Source organism: Arachis ipaensis, chromosome B9 (assembly GCF_059453495.1).
Source record: "Arachis ipaensis isolate K30076 ecotype BB chromosome B9, ASM5945349v1, whole genome shotgun sequence".
NCBI classification, from domain to species: Eukaryota; Viridiplantae; Streptophyta; class Magnoliopsida; order Fabales; family Fabaceae; genus Arachis; species Arachis ipaensis.
In genome coordinates, this window is record NC_142444.1 from 83,502,238 (window position 1) to 83,517,209 (window position 14,972).

Below are 14,972 nucleotides of genomic sequence, written 5' to 3' on the forward strand. Positions count from 1 at the left end.
CCTCCCGAATAGTATTGATCAAGAGAGTAGTGAAGGATAGAGCTCCAATTCTAACGTGAGTGATTCCCCTTCCGAGGCTCACATCCACATTCAATTGAATTAAACCGCCTTCTGGAGTGAGTAATTCTCAATCAAAACAGAAGATATCCTATAGCTAGACAATTGAATTGAGAAGAAGAAGAATTTCATTGATTCATTGAGATTACAATAGAGCTCTTTTCCCTAATGAAATTGGGGTTTAGTTCATCATTGCTCTAGTACAAAACATAAAAGAAAAAGTGCAGAAGATGAAGAACAGAAGGAAATTAAAATGAAATGTAAAATGCAGAGTTTCCCGATTTGCTAGCTAACTCCCTTAATGAATCAAATTCTCCTCTATTTATACACTTTCCAATTCAGTCTTCAAGTACTTGGATTGGGCTTTTTGGCCTTTGTTGCAGCAAGTCAGAAAAGGTTCGGATTGGTGCTTCAATGTAGCTTCAGGAGAACGTAGGGTTCTCAAAGAGAGCGCAACGCTGATTCACCGACGCGTACGCCTCTCCTGCACGTGCGCATCCTTGCTCGCGACACGCTTCCGCATTCCTTGCATTTTTTACACATCGACGCGTACACGTAACATGCGCGTGCGCGTCATTGCCATCTCCAGCCTCTATCATGCATACGCGTATCATACATGCATGCACGTCCTTTGTTACCGCTCTTTAAATGAGCGCTACGTTTGCGCCATGAGCGCTCCCACGCGTGCGCGTCTTCTACACGTGCACGTGGATGTCAAATTATCAACTCCCCGCTTCTGCGCCATCCACGCGAATGCGTGCTTCTTCAAAGATGCTACACCCATGTGTATACATCTCTTACGTGTATGCGTCGATGGCCTCACGCGTAGCGCTCTTGGCCTGAGAACACTAATCACACCCACGCGTACGCGTCATGCACGCGTACGCGTGGATCTTCCAAAATGCTTGCCCTACGCGTAAGCGTCCTGTACGCGTGCGCGTCGCTAGAGAGCATAGCATTCTTTGAAATAGAGCATGGCACCAGTGTTCATGTTACAAGGGAACGTAGTGTTCTCCAAATGAGCGCTATGTTCTTCTGTCCTGCCTCTTTCTATGCCTTTTCTTTTCATCTCTTCACCTGCCATCAATCAAACATGCAATCAAAGTCTCACCAAAATCATATGGTTTTGCATCATTTCATAATAATCAAATAAGTCTTGCATAACTCTCATGATAATGCATAAAATCAACAATGTTTGATTGAATCAAGACAACATGAAATTCTAATCCAATCTTATAGTGTAAGAAAGTGCATGAAACTTAATGAAAACAAGTAAAAATTGCTAGTAAAACTAGCCTAAAATGACTTGTCATCAACAGATAGACCGGCAAGTATACCAGGTCATCCAAGTAATACCTCAGGTGAGTGAGGGTCGATCCCATGGAGATTGTTAGTTGGAGCAAGCAGTTGTTACCTTGGGTAGCGTTTGTTTTCGAAGACAGGACATAGAGACATGGACAATACAATGTTAAAAACTGTTTGTTGGCAGAGACATGGACATTGAACAAATTGTCTCCGGGGCAATTTTTTATATTTTGGTGTCCACTTTTTCACGGAGGACAATGATGGACACGGCATTTGACAAGATGGACACTGTTTTTTTTATAATTTTTTCTTCCTTTTTTACCCATAAATATTTTTATTATTCCATCATTGCCCTAATTTTACATCTTCAATGCAACGCCGATCTACTCCACGGTATTCTCTTCTCCCTATTCGCTGTCTTCTATCTTCTTCTTCTTTCTCTGGGAGGTTTGTTCTTCATCTTCTTGCTCTCTGTCTTCTCTCTTCTTTTTCTTCTTCCTGCTGATTCTCTATTCTTCTTTCTCTGGCAGGTTCTATCTTCTTCCTGCTCTCTGTAGTCTCCTAGTCTCTGTAGCTAACTTCAAAATTACCTTGTAGCAACTACAACCTCTTCACTTTGCATTTTTAGGTCGGTCTCTCTCTCTCTCTCTCTCTCTCTCTCAAACTCGTTGTTGTAGTTTGATCAATCAAAGAGAGTTGCTATTTAATTAGTTTCTGCACATGCTGAATCTCAAAAACACTCTCTGACTTTCAAGAATCTCAAATGCTTCGATTTTTCTGGGTATTATCTATTTGAATCATTTTCAAATCCGCCATTTATAAAAGCATTGCAAGGTTTTACGCATGCCACCTATTAGCCCAACCTAATGCTGAAAATGAGGATCCTGCAGAGAAACCAAATAATGCTGAGTGAATTGAAAATCTGAAAATTAAATATGAACAAGAAAAATTGTATTTTGTATGACAAAATTGGTGAGTTTTTTAAATATGCTATAAATGAATGAATATACAAAATTATATGTGTGTTTCATTTGAATTGTATGTGTGACAAAATTGGTGATTTTTTTAATGATGCTATGAATGAATGGACAAAGTTCTTTCTATGTTGTTCTTAATAGATGAATGAATAAAAAAAAGTATACTGAACTCTTCTTATTTGTTTGAATTCAAAAATAAAATAATTAGAGGTTATGTTGCTGTTATGCTTATTGCTGGTGATTATTTTTAGTATTTGTAAAATTTTATTATAATTTATTATTTATATTTTTGACCTGTTGATTAGGGAATAATGGAACCATTGGACCGCTCTGAGCAATTTAGACGATTTCTTGTTTTTTATTTTATGATTCAGTCTGAGCTTGAGGCAGTTTTGATATTAGTTTTGATGTTTGTATTTTTCTATTTGAGAAACAGGATAAGAGGGCATTTGTTTGTTAGGAATAGAGAAATTAATACTAATCCCTTAAGACGAAATGTGTTAAACCGCATAATAGGAGGAGACGATAGAAATTGCATTTGGGAATTAAGGATGAGTGTAGACGCATTAGGAAGATTATATGAGTTACTTAAAGTTCAGGGTGGATTAAGTGATAATTGTCGTGTAAGTATACCTGAGCAAATGATTATATTTTTGATAATATTAGCTCATCATAAAAAGAATTGCACATTTCAAGTTAGATTTTATAGGTCAGGAGAAACAATAAGTAGGTATTTCAATAAGGTGTTGTACTCGGTTATACGTGTTCAAAGCTTATTGTTTGCAAAGGTTGTTCCTGTCCCAGATGACTGCATAGATCCCCGATGAAAATGGTTCAAGGTAAATCTAGTGAATAACTACTGGAGTGGTTTTGTTTTATGTATAATTTTGTAGAGTTAGTCTTGACACTTAAATTTCTTTGGTTTAGGGTTGTCTAGGAGCATTAGATGGAACATATATAGATGTGACTGTTTCTGAAGAAGATAAATCAAGATACCGAACAAGAAAGGGTAAAATATCAACCAACGTCCTAGGCATACGCAATCGAGATATGAATTTTGTGTACGTACTTAGTGGTTGGGAAGGATCCGCATCGGATTCAAGAGTCCTTAGAGATGCTATTTCACGTTGTAATAACCTCAAGATACCAATTGGTATGTAATAATTAAGTTTTGGATAACAAAAACACTTCAAAATGTTAGTTCATACAAATTTTTTAATCCTTTTAACGTATATCTTTTAATTTATAGGGAATTATTATTTAGTAGATGCTGATTATACTAATTGCAAGGAATTTCTAGCACCATATAGGAAAACTCGATATCATGTACAAGAAGGGGCCCATAGAAGAAATGCACCTAGAAACTTTCGAGAATATTTTAACAAGAAGCACTCTTTAGCTAGGAACATTATTGAGCATTGTTTTGGTTTACTTAAGAAGAGATGGGCAATTTTGAGGAGTCCTTGTTTCTACAAAATTAAAACACAAAACAGAATAATAATTGCATGTTGTCTACTGCAAAATTTTATTCGGCTTAATATGGACTCCGATCTTGAAGAGGACATCTTACTTGAGAATGACCACATAATTATTGGAGAGGAGCATGGTGGTAATGAAGATGGCGATGATGAGATGATTGACAATGTAGAGAGCAACAATGAATGGACTGCTTGGCGAGACAACTTAGCACATGAAATGTACACTGAGTGGATGCAAAGCCATATAAATTAGCTAGTTTACTTGTTGTATGTGTTTCATTTGAATTATTTTGATAATTTGTTGTCTTGAATATTTATTATAAGACCTCACAGTGAAACTGTAATCAATATTGATGTTGTGTTTTGACTACATATACCACTTGTTTAAAATGATGTCATAATGTGTTTAGGATGCTCACTTGAATTTTGATTGAGTCAATCTAGATAGTAGAGACAAATGGATAGACATGTCTGGACTGATGAAGAGACCGAGACATTTGTCGGTTTTATGGAGGAGCTTGTCAGTGAAGGAAGAATAGCTGATGCAGGTCAGTTTAAACTTGGATCTTTTGAGAAGCTTGCTACAAAAATGAATGAGAGATTTCCAGATGGTGACTTTCAAATAAGTCACTGGAAGAGCAAGGTTAAGAGGCTAAAAGAAAAATATCAATTTGCTGCTGAGATGGCAGCTTGTAGCGGTTTTGGATGGGATGATGTGAAGCAATACGTGGTTGTGGACAACAAAGAGATTCTAGCTGCATATATGAAGGTTAGTTTTCATGTTTGATTTGATTCACTTAATTTTATTCTATTTGACAATTAGTTCTATCCCTCTTTGATAATCTTTTATTTGTTTTCTAGAAACAAGGAGTAAGATTGTATACTCCAGGAAAGCATTTTCCCCTTTATCCACATTTGGAGAAAATATTTTGTAAGGATAGGGAAAATGGAGTTACTGCTATATGCAGCAATGATGCTGAAGAAGAAGTGCAATAGGATGGAGATGAAGAAGCGGATGCAGAATATATGGATATGTTTAACTCAAACCAGGATTTCAATGAATCCCTACTCCAACAATTGAATTCTATGTCTTCATCTTCTGAGAAGAAACAAGGAAAAAAGCCATACGCATCTAAAGGGGCAAAGGATACCAAGATGATGAAGGAGATAACTGACACCCTGAAGTATGTGTTCGACCAACAGGGAAAGCGTTTGGATGCTTTTGCTCAAGATATGGTAAAGACTCGGGAGGAAAAAAAGGTTGGTAACATGCTTAGCGAGCTTGGGTTCACCGATGATGAAATTATTTCTGTTGCACTCAAGTTCTCTATAAATCCTAAGTTGGAAAAAACCTTTTGGTCACTAGGAGATAGTAAAAAAGCTGGATTTGTTAGAGCTATATTGCATACTTAGAGTTAATCTTTTTTTCAAGAAACAAAATTGGAGGTTGGATTTATAGTACATTTAGTTTTTTAGACTTATCAATTTGGCACATGTTAATACATAATAAGTGTTGTTGGCAGAATTTGGAATCTTAGACTTAGAACAACTTGGTATTTTGTGCAGAGTTAGTTTCCAATATGTGTAGAATTGTTCCTTTTGTTAATGTTAATGCAGAATTTTAGTTAAAAATAGTACAGAATTTTGTTTAACATTACTGCAGATAAGTTGTAATTAGTTTTGGATTTTAATTCTATTGTGTGGGAGTTTCTTTTGTATGTTTAAATGCAGAATTTAGTTTGAAAATTAGAGCAAGATTAGTTTTAGATTTTTTTTCAACATGATGAAGTTTCCTTTGTTAAGATAGTGTAAAAATACCAATAAGAAATAGCAAAATAGCAATTCACAGAATGTGAGACACTATATATAGCAAAGGTCACCTAACTGGGTTCTATATTACACTACTCAAATTGCTAGTTGCAGGCATTGCAGATGGTGCTGAAATTAAATGCAATCGGTTCGCTTTGTCCTGCATGCTACTTTAAGAAACAGAGAAGTGGAAGAGAAGAAAAGAGATGATCAATGGTCTTGTCAAGTTCCTACCGCTTATGTGGTTGGTATACAGGGAATGGGTCCCACGCTTCCAACTTTAAGCTTCTCAATCATTACCATTTTTAACTAAGTGGAGAGAACTAGGATTTGATTAACTTCCTAACCACGTTCCATTCCCCGTTTGACAAATCGCCAAAAGTTTGCAACAATCCCTCTTAACCATTTTCTCTTTTGCTATTCACAATTTGTGTTGCATTTGCTTATCAATCGCCAAAAGTTTGCATATATTATTATTAACTAGACAAAAGCAATGCCATCATTATATCGGTATCTAAAGTGTTGATTAATACCTGCATCTGACATTAGCCTAATCAACTTACTTATGTTGAACCAGCTCTCTCTAATTTAATGAACTTCTCCAAAATATTTAGGCTAAAAACATGCTCTAAATTATTTATCTTTTATATCTTTCTTCTCTATCTTACTTCTTTAAGCATGAGGCTCATAGATATCTCAGGAAGAAGGTACGCTTGTTTTTTTCTTAGTCTCATAGTTTAATACCTGTTTAGTTGTGTATTTCTATTATCATTTTGAAGACATTATGGAGATCTCAAAATTTAACTCTTCAAATTGGCCACAGGATTTGGCTAAACACTTACTTAATGAAATGGAAGGTTCAAATTATGTTTTAGGGCAGTTTGAAAAAAGTACACATTTTAAGCATCTTTGTATTTGCTTCTGTTTGTTGTCTCTTTCTCAAAAACAGATTCCTTAATATGCAAGAAACTACTACTCGGTGCGATTCCTGTGTTGATAGTCTTGCTTATGCTTTTGTTTCTGCTGCTTTAAGATGGCCTATGGACCAATTCCAAACTTATTTTTCTCTGAAATTTTTTCAACAAGGGTGTATGGCCTCTTGATGAGTATTTTGGTGAAAAATAAATTTCTCCCAAAACACACAAATCTAACCGGCAAGTGCACCGGATCGCATCAAGTAATAATAACTCATGGGAGTGAGGTCGATCCCACAGGGATTGATGGATCAAGCAATTTTAGTGGGTGATTAGTTTAGTCAAGCTGACATTTAGTGAATTGTGTGAAATTGTAGCCAACAGAAAGTAAATGACAATGAATTTAAAGTTGTAGAATGTAAATTGGCAAGTAACTTAAAGAGTAAGAAATTAAAATTGCAAGAATCTTAAATGACAAGAAATATAAATTGCATTAAATGTAAAGGGAATTGGGAATTGGATTTGCAGAAATTCAACAAGGAAAAGTTAAATTGCAACAAGCAGAGAAGTAAAAGATGGATTTGATTGATTCGGAACCAAAACAGAAATGTAAATAAACATGAAAAGCAATAAACAGAGAATGTAAAATTGGAATTAAGATCTCAGAACCCAAGAGACTAGATAACCAAGTCTAGATCTCAATGCCTTCCTAGATCCAACAAGAACAATTGCAAAGGAAATGTAAATTGCAGAGAAAGTAGATGAAGAGCAATTAACAGAAATTTCGATTCAATTAAGCAGTAAAGAAAGTAGCGAGAAATCTCAGAGGGAGAATGAAACAGAACACCTTCAATTCTCCACCCAAGACTCAAAAACAAAGAAAAGAAAATTTAAAGAGAGCTCTTGAATCCTCATGCTCCCTTATGGAGCCCGCCTCCCCACAAATATGAAAATGATGCCTTATATAGGCTTTACAAAATGGAAATGAAAATAAAATTAAAAACAAATTACAATTAAATGAAATTCCTATTTTATCTATTTCTTGTGCCTTTGAGTGATGATCATTTGGGCCCTTGCTCTTGATGGAATTGGGTTGATAAAGGCGTTGGTTGATTGCTCTTGGAGTTTGAAGAGGAACCGAATTGAACCGGGTTGAGTTTGCAAAAGTTGGTGCAAAAGTTAGAGCAAAAGTTAGGGGTCTAACTTTTGGTCTAACTTTTGATATCAGCCCACAAAATTTGCTGCTATCCACGTTGGGGCAAAAGTTAGGGGTCTAACTTTTGCTCCAACGTTGGCCTCCCTTATGCACATTTATGGCGCCAACTTTGTCCTCTTGTCATGTTGCCAATTTTATGCCCAATATAGACTATCATATATGGTTAGAAAGCTCTAAATGTCAGATTTCTAATTCACTTGGAATCACTTCAATTGCACATCTACAACTCAAGTTATGATCATTTGAAGAGGGCATGGTCGCTGGCTTTGGTGTGCAGCGTTTGAGGTAACGTTTGCCTCAAACGTTGGCGAAAACGCCAGTTCTGGAGGCTCAAACGTATTGTCCACCCCATACTATTATACATTATTGGAAAGCCCTGGATGTCTACTTTCCAATGCCGTTGGGAGCACATTATTTGGAGCTCTACAGCTCGAGTTATACTCCGTTGAAGGTGCAGAGGTCAGTTGGCCTCACTGCAAGTTGCCACCATGTTCGTTTATGCACATTGCGGGGCAGTTTTCTCCCTCAATTTTAGTGTCCACCATGCAGTGCCATATATGCTTAGAAAGCTCTTGATTCCTACTTTCCAATGCTTCTTGAATCACCTCATTTGGAGCTCTGTAGCTCAAGTTATTCTTGTTGGAAGTATACCCCTTGTATGCCTTATGGTGTGTGGCGCCAACGTTAGCCCAAAAGTTAGGGGTCTAACGTTGGCGCAAACTTTTGCTCCTCCCTTTGTATTTTTCATGTGCCAACGTTAGCCCAAAAGTTAGGGGTCTAACGTTGGCGCAAACTTTTGGTGGCCAGGGAGGTTTTTCTCATGCCAACGTTAGCCCAAAAGTTAGGGGTCTAACGTTGGCGCAAACTTTTGGTGCCCAGGGAGTAATTTTCAAGTTCTAACGTTAGCTTCAAAGTTAGGGGTCTAACTTTGAGGCTAACTTTTCACCCAAAAGTTTGTGCAAAAGTTTGAGGTTAACTTTAGGTCCAACTTTTTGCTTCCTGGTTCAATTTCACTTATTCCATTGTCCTCTCTTTACTCCTAGCCATTCCTTCTTGCTTCACCCTTTCTCCAAGCCTTCTTCACCTATCATTAATCAACCAAACACATCAAAGCTATGCTCAAAATTATGAGATATTCATTCTTTCATAATATGTGACAATTTTAGCATAAAACCTCATGAAATAGCATGAATTCATACATGGTTGATTAAATCAAAGGAAGCATGAAAATCTACCCACTTGGCTTGCTTATGGCTCAAGAAAGTGCATAAAACCTATTGAAAACAAAGGAAAAAGCATAGAAAAATATGACATGGTAACATGTCATCACCTCTGCATAGCTATATGCGCTCTAGTGTTATGGATTGGAAGCAAAATTGTCATACACACACTGCCTGTGATGCTCAGCTCAATCGGACTCGATGGTTTCTTTGGCATATATGGTGTTGCTTGTTCCAACTCCTGGATATTTTTTTCCTGATGGTTCCAGAAACAAAGGTTGTGCTTCTGCCAAGATTTTGTGACAAAAGTTTGATCTCATTCTCATGAGTTTAACGTGTATGCATGCATGTCAATTAGTCAGTTAGAGAAGAAAGATATCTTGATTGTAGTTCAATTTCAAATGTATATGTATCCTTCTTAAGGTGGAATGCAAGTTTATGATTACTTGACTAGCTTGATTTATATGCACCTCATCATAAAATGATGTCTCTGTCTTTTCCAAAGCAAGCAAAGCCCATTAAACATGACTCAAAGGCACACAGAGAAGCTAGATTAGGAATTTCATTTGTAATTTGTTTTCAATTTCAATTTTGTTTTCATTTGCCTATATAAAGGGATCAATTTCATTTCATAAGAAAAAGGCTGGCTCTGCTAGAGAGCATTAGGAGTAGGGTAGAATAGAAAGCTTTCTTTGAAACACCTTTAATTTTCTGCACTCTTTACATTTCAAAAATCAATTCAGCTTTATGCAAATTTCATTTCCTGAAATTCTGTTCTTCTGCAGTTTCACAATTTCATTTCCTTTGAGCTTGATTTACTTGTCTAAATTCTGCAACTTTACATTTGAAATTGTTGAGATCCAAATTTACTTTTCTTGCAAATCTGTAATTATGTTCTTTTGCAATTTCACTGAGCTTGATTTACATTTCCTGCACAATTTAATTCCTCTGCAATTGCTCTAAGCTTTGATCTACTGCTTCCTTGACTTTCCAGCACCCAGCCCCCTTTACATTTTGCTGCAATTTACTTTTCTTGCTCTTTAAGCTTCTGTCCAATCTACATCCTGCTGATTTACATTTACTGCAATTTTACATTCCTTGCTTTTTAAGTTTCCTGCCCATTTACATTCTGTCTTTTACAATTCTCAGCAATTTACTTTCTGTTGCTTCACATTTCACTTAATTCACCAATGTTAGCTTGACTAAACTAATCACCCACTAAAGTTGCTTGATCCATCAATCCCTGTGGGATCGACCTCACTCTAAGTGAGTTTTACTACTTGATGCGACCCGGTACACTTGCCGGTGAGTTATTTGGTGTGGAATCTGATTTTCACCCATCAAGTTTTTGGCGCCGTTGTCGGGGATTGATTTAGATCAACAATGATTAAGTGGGTGAGATGTATAGATTAAGCATTTTCTTTGTTTTTGTTCTCTATTTTAAGCTGATAGCAAGGTGTTTGAGTTATTGCCTCACTAAGAAATTCTTCTCTGAGATATGAATTTCAATTTTCATTGGTGTTGTATTTTACAAAATTCAAATAGAGTTCAACTCATCTTATGATCAAACAAATTTTATGGGATATTACCCACCATCACCAATTTCTAATGATGGCTGGGAATATCACCAAAAAAATACAAATTCTGAGCACTCCAATCCATGAAGATTTGCTTCAGAGACACAAGATGAGAAAGAGAATCATATGGGATATTTCCCCCTACCACAAAATGATGCAAGTCATTATTCTAATGGTGGCTGGGAGTATCACCAAGAAATGATAAATGATCAAGCAAATCACATGAGATATTGTCCAGAACCACAAAATGATTTATGTCATTATCCTCATGGTGTCTGTGCATATCAACAGGAGTGTGAACAATTAAGAGAAACGAATTTCCTCCCAGAGCCACAAAGTGACTCATACTGTTATGACACTAACACAAACTATGGCTGGAAAGAGAATTCTAATGCTCCATATGATATTCATCCAGAGATATCATCACTTGACCATTATTCAACAGAAAGCCCCTTTCAAAACTTACCACCCACACAAACTTTCATGAACCAAAGCCTCTCAAATCTTGAGACCATGCTTGAAAAATATAAGGAGGCACAGAGATCCTAAAATGAAAAAGAGAACTCCCTCAAAAATATGGAAGTGCTGGTAGACCAAATGTTAAATGCAAGGGAGAAGATGGAAGAGCAAGAAGAAGAGGCCCCTATGTCAAGCAAATTTTCAGTGAAGAATGAGGTGGTGGAGGTATTTGAACATGAAACCGCACTTGAGATGACAAGAGAACATGAAAACTTACAACCTTCACAAACTTTCCTGAACCAAAAATTCTCAACACTTGAATCTGTGATTGAAAAATATGAAGAGGAGATGAAGAAATCTTGGAAAAAACAACAAACTTCCTCCATGAAAGAGCTATTAAGTCAAATGTTGAGTGCAAAGGAAGGAGTGGAGGAGCAAGAAAGTGAGGAAGACACTCAAGAGAAGTCACACTCAATTGAAGCAGAGAAGTGCATAGAGGAAAGGCTCATGGAACCACCAATTCAAAAGGCTCTGAATGAAGATAAAACTCCAATAATCACACAGCAACCAAGTCTTGAATCCAAAGAAGTGAAGGCAACTAACAAGAGCACCAATCCTGTCCCTAATCCAGCAAGCAAGCACAATCAAGCCATTTACAAAAGGAAGCTTGCTGAGGAGAGGCCAAGACAAAGGACACTAGCTGGTTCATCTCCCCTCTTGAGGTCATTCCTTTTAACAAACTGGAAGAAGAGGAAGAAAGTGAAGAACATGTCAACCGTAGGTAACATTTCTTTACTTAGTTTACTTTCTATGACTGCTTTGTTTAAATTTCAATAAATTGGCATATGATTACATTCTAAGTTTGGTGTTGCCCTGCAACAATCTGTATGGATGATTGCATCAAATTTGAATTGAAAGTGTCACACTAAGATTCTAAGTTTGGTGTGCCACTTATTTTCTATGCAATTTATTCAGCAACACCACTTGTCTGCATAATCATAATGCCCTTTGCAGTGTTATTTTTCTTCTTAGTTGGATAATTTTAGTTTTCTCTTTGTTTTATTCATTTACTTGTTTTTAATGCTTTCTTTTATTAACTGTGTTTGTTAATACATCACCAAGAGAGCCTTATTCATGACAGATTCTTGGCTTGGTGATTGTATTTAACAAATAACAGTCCCCTTTGTTTAGTTTTAGTTCAAATAAATTGACATAGGATTGCATTCTAAGTTTGGTGTTGCTATGCAATAAAATTTGGTTCCAATCCTTACAAGATACTTGCATCAATTCCAAGTGAAAGTGTCACACTAAGTTTGGTGTGCCACTTATCTTTTATCATCCACACCCTCTTATTTTTGCAATCTCAATGTCTCTATCTTTTGTGCCTCAATTGTTATCTTCAATTTTGCTTGCTTAAAATAGATGTACTGCTGACATTTCATTGTGTAAGACATTCATGATCCATCTTAGCCCCATAGCCATTGTTCTAATTGTTGCTTGAGGATGAGCAAGCATTCTGAGTTTGGCAAGGGAAGAGGAAGAATGGGAGGAAAGTGACAACAATAGAGAAGATGAATTACAAGGTTGTAAAGTTCCTTTTCCTCTCATTTGTTTCCAGCACTTTAAATTGCATGATTGTCTTTATCTTCTCTGTATACATGTGTGGTATAAATAAGCATATCCTGAATTTTGATTGTAACATGTTGCTGTGACACTATAACTACCAACTTGAGTTTTGTAAAGTTCAATGCAGTAAAGTATCATGATCATAAACAAACAAGGAATTAAAGAAGAACTTAGCATGTGCATACAAGTATTGGAAGGCTAGTATGATTAATTGTTGCTCAATTGCAATAGATTTTATTTAGTTGAAATTTGCATCTAGAACATTTTGTGAAATCTTTGGAAATTATGAAAACCTTGAAGAAGCAATTGCAAGTTAAGACAAGAAAGAAAAAGGGAAAGAATGAGAAAGCTGAAGGCTCTGAGTACCAATGACAATTAAGTTGTTAAGTACTTGTGGTGTTTATGTATCAAGCAAAAAGCTTGAAAACAAAACACTTAGAAGTCAAGGTTAGGCTCAAAGTGCAAAAAACACTCCCTCAAAGCTCAAGGCTCTGAGCATCAATGATTAGAGAGTCAAGAAAAGAAACAAATGAGCTTAATGAAGTCCTCTAATTAAATGCTTATGGTGCTTATGTATCAAGTGGTAATACCTGAAAATAAAGTATTTAGAGTCGTAGCTTTGTTATCAACTCATGGGGCAAAGCACCCAAAAGGAGAAGCTAATAAGAAAAATCAAAAGCTTGTTTCAAGGAAGAAATATAAGAAAAAAAATTTCATAAATTGAGCTAGATAGAAGCATCAATCATTTACATTTCTTTTGTGATTGTAGCATGCATAGAAAACTAGCTAACCATGAATATTGAGTCGCTATTCTTCATACCTTGGATTGTCAATCTTTATTGCATGATTCTTTTCTTGTTTGGGGACAAGCAAGGTTTAAGTTTGGTATTGTGATGACATGTCATCATGTCATGTTTTTCTATGCTTTTTCATACAAGAAATTGATAATTAGTGCTTAAATATTGCATTCTTTTGTGCTTAAATGGTATATTTCTTTGATCTTTTGATCTGATAAACTTTGTAGGAAATAAGAAGAAAAAGAAGCAAAAAAGCACAAAATAAGCTAAAAAGGAGAAAAAAAAGAGTTTTGGAGCACACTTTGAAGTTGGAGCACACTTTGATGCCTTAGGCCATGTTTTTAAAAGTGTGGCCCATGACCATGAATGAGAAAAAAACAAAGGCTAGCGCTCATTTAAAGGGAGCGCTACGTTAAAATAGTTCACTATTTCGGGCTTTTCTTAAGCCTTGTGACAGCATGACCATGCCTCCTTCAAAGGGCCATAACTTGAGCTACAGATGTCCAATTGATGTGCTTCTAGTTGCGTTGGAAAGCTGACATTCAGAGCTTTCCAACGATATATAACAATCTATATTTGGCATGAAATTAAAGCACAAGTGATAGGCATCTTTAAGGCCCAAAAACTAACCAAGCAAGTGCTCACACCAAGGCTCGAAGAGGGGAACCACGTAGCGCTCAACCAAAGGCCCAAAAAGCATAGCGCTACGTTAACTCTTTTCACTTTATCGTGATTTCAAAGCTTGGGAGCAAGGGACTTGTGCTGTCCACACACAAGGAGTAGCGCTCAATAAGTTAACTGAGCGCTCACTTAGTGAACGCTATACCAAGAAGTTTGGCACGAGGCTTGACACAAGGAACCAGTGAGCGCTACGTTATCTTTCTTAACTGAGCGCTCCACTGGAGCATGGCTCCAACCCATTTTCAAACAAGTGCCTCCTAACCCATGCCACCAACACCATCCGGATTCACTCTCATTTAAGTCCAAAGCAAGCAAAGCCCATTAAACATGACTCAAAGGCACACAGAGAAGCTAGATTAGGAATTTCATTTGTAATTTGTTTTCAATTTCAATTTCATTTTCATTTGCCTATATAAAGGCATCAATTTCATTTCATAAGAAAAAGGATGGCTCTGCTAGAGAGCATTAGGAGTAGGGTAGAATAGAAAGCTTTCTTTGAAAAACTTTTAATTTTCTGCACTCTTTACATTTCAAAAATCAATTCAGCTTTATGCAAATTTCTTTCCTGAAATTATGTTCTTCTGCACTTTCACAATTTCATTTACATTGAGCTTGATTTACTCTTCTACATTCTGTATCTTTACATTTAAAATTGTTGAGATCCAAATTTACTTTTCCTGCAAATCTGTAATTCTGTTCTTTTGCAATTTCACTGAGCTTGATTTACATTTCCTGCACAATTTAATTCCTCTGCAATTGCTCTAAGCTTTGATCTACTGCTTCCTTGACTTTCCAGCACCCAGCCCCCTTTACATTTTGCTGCAATTTACTTTTATTGCTCTTTAAGCTTCTGTCC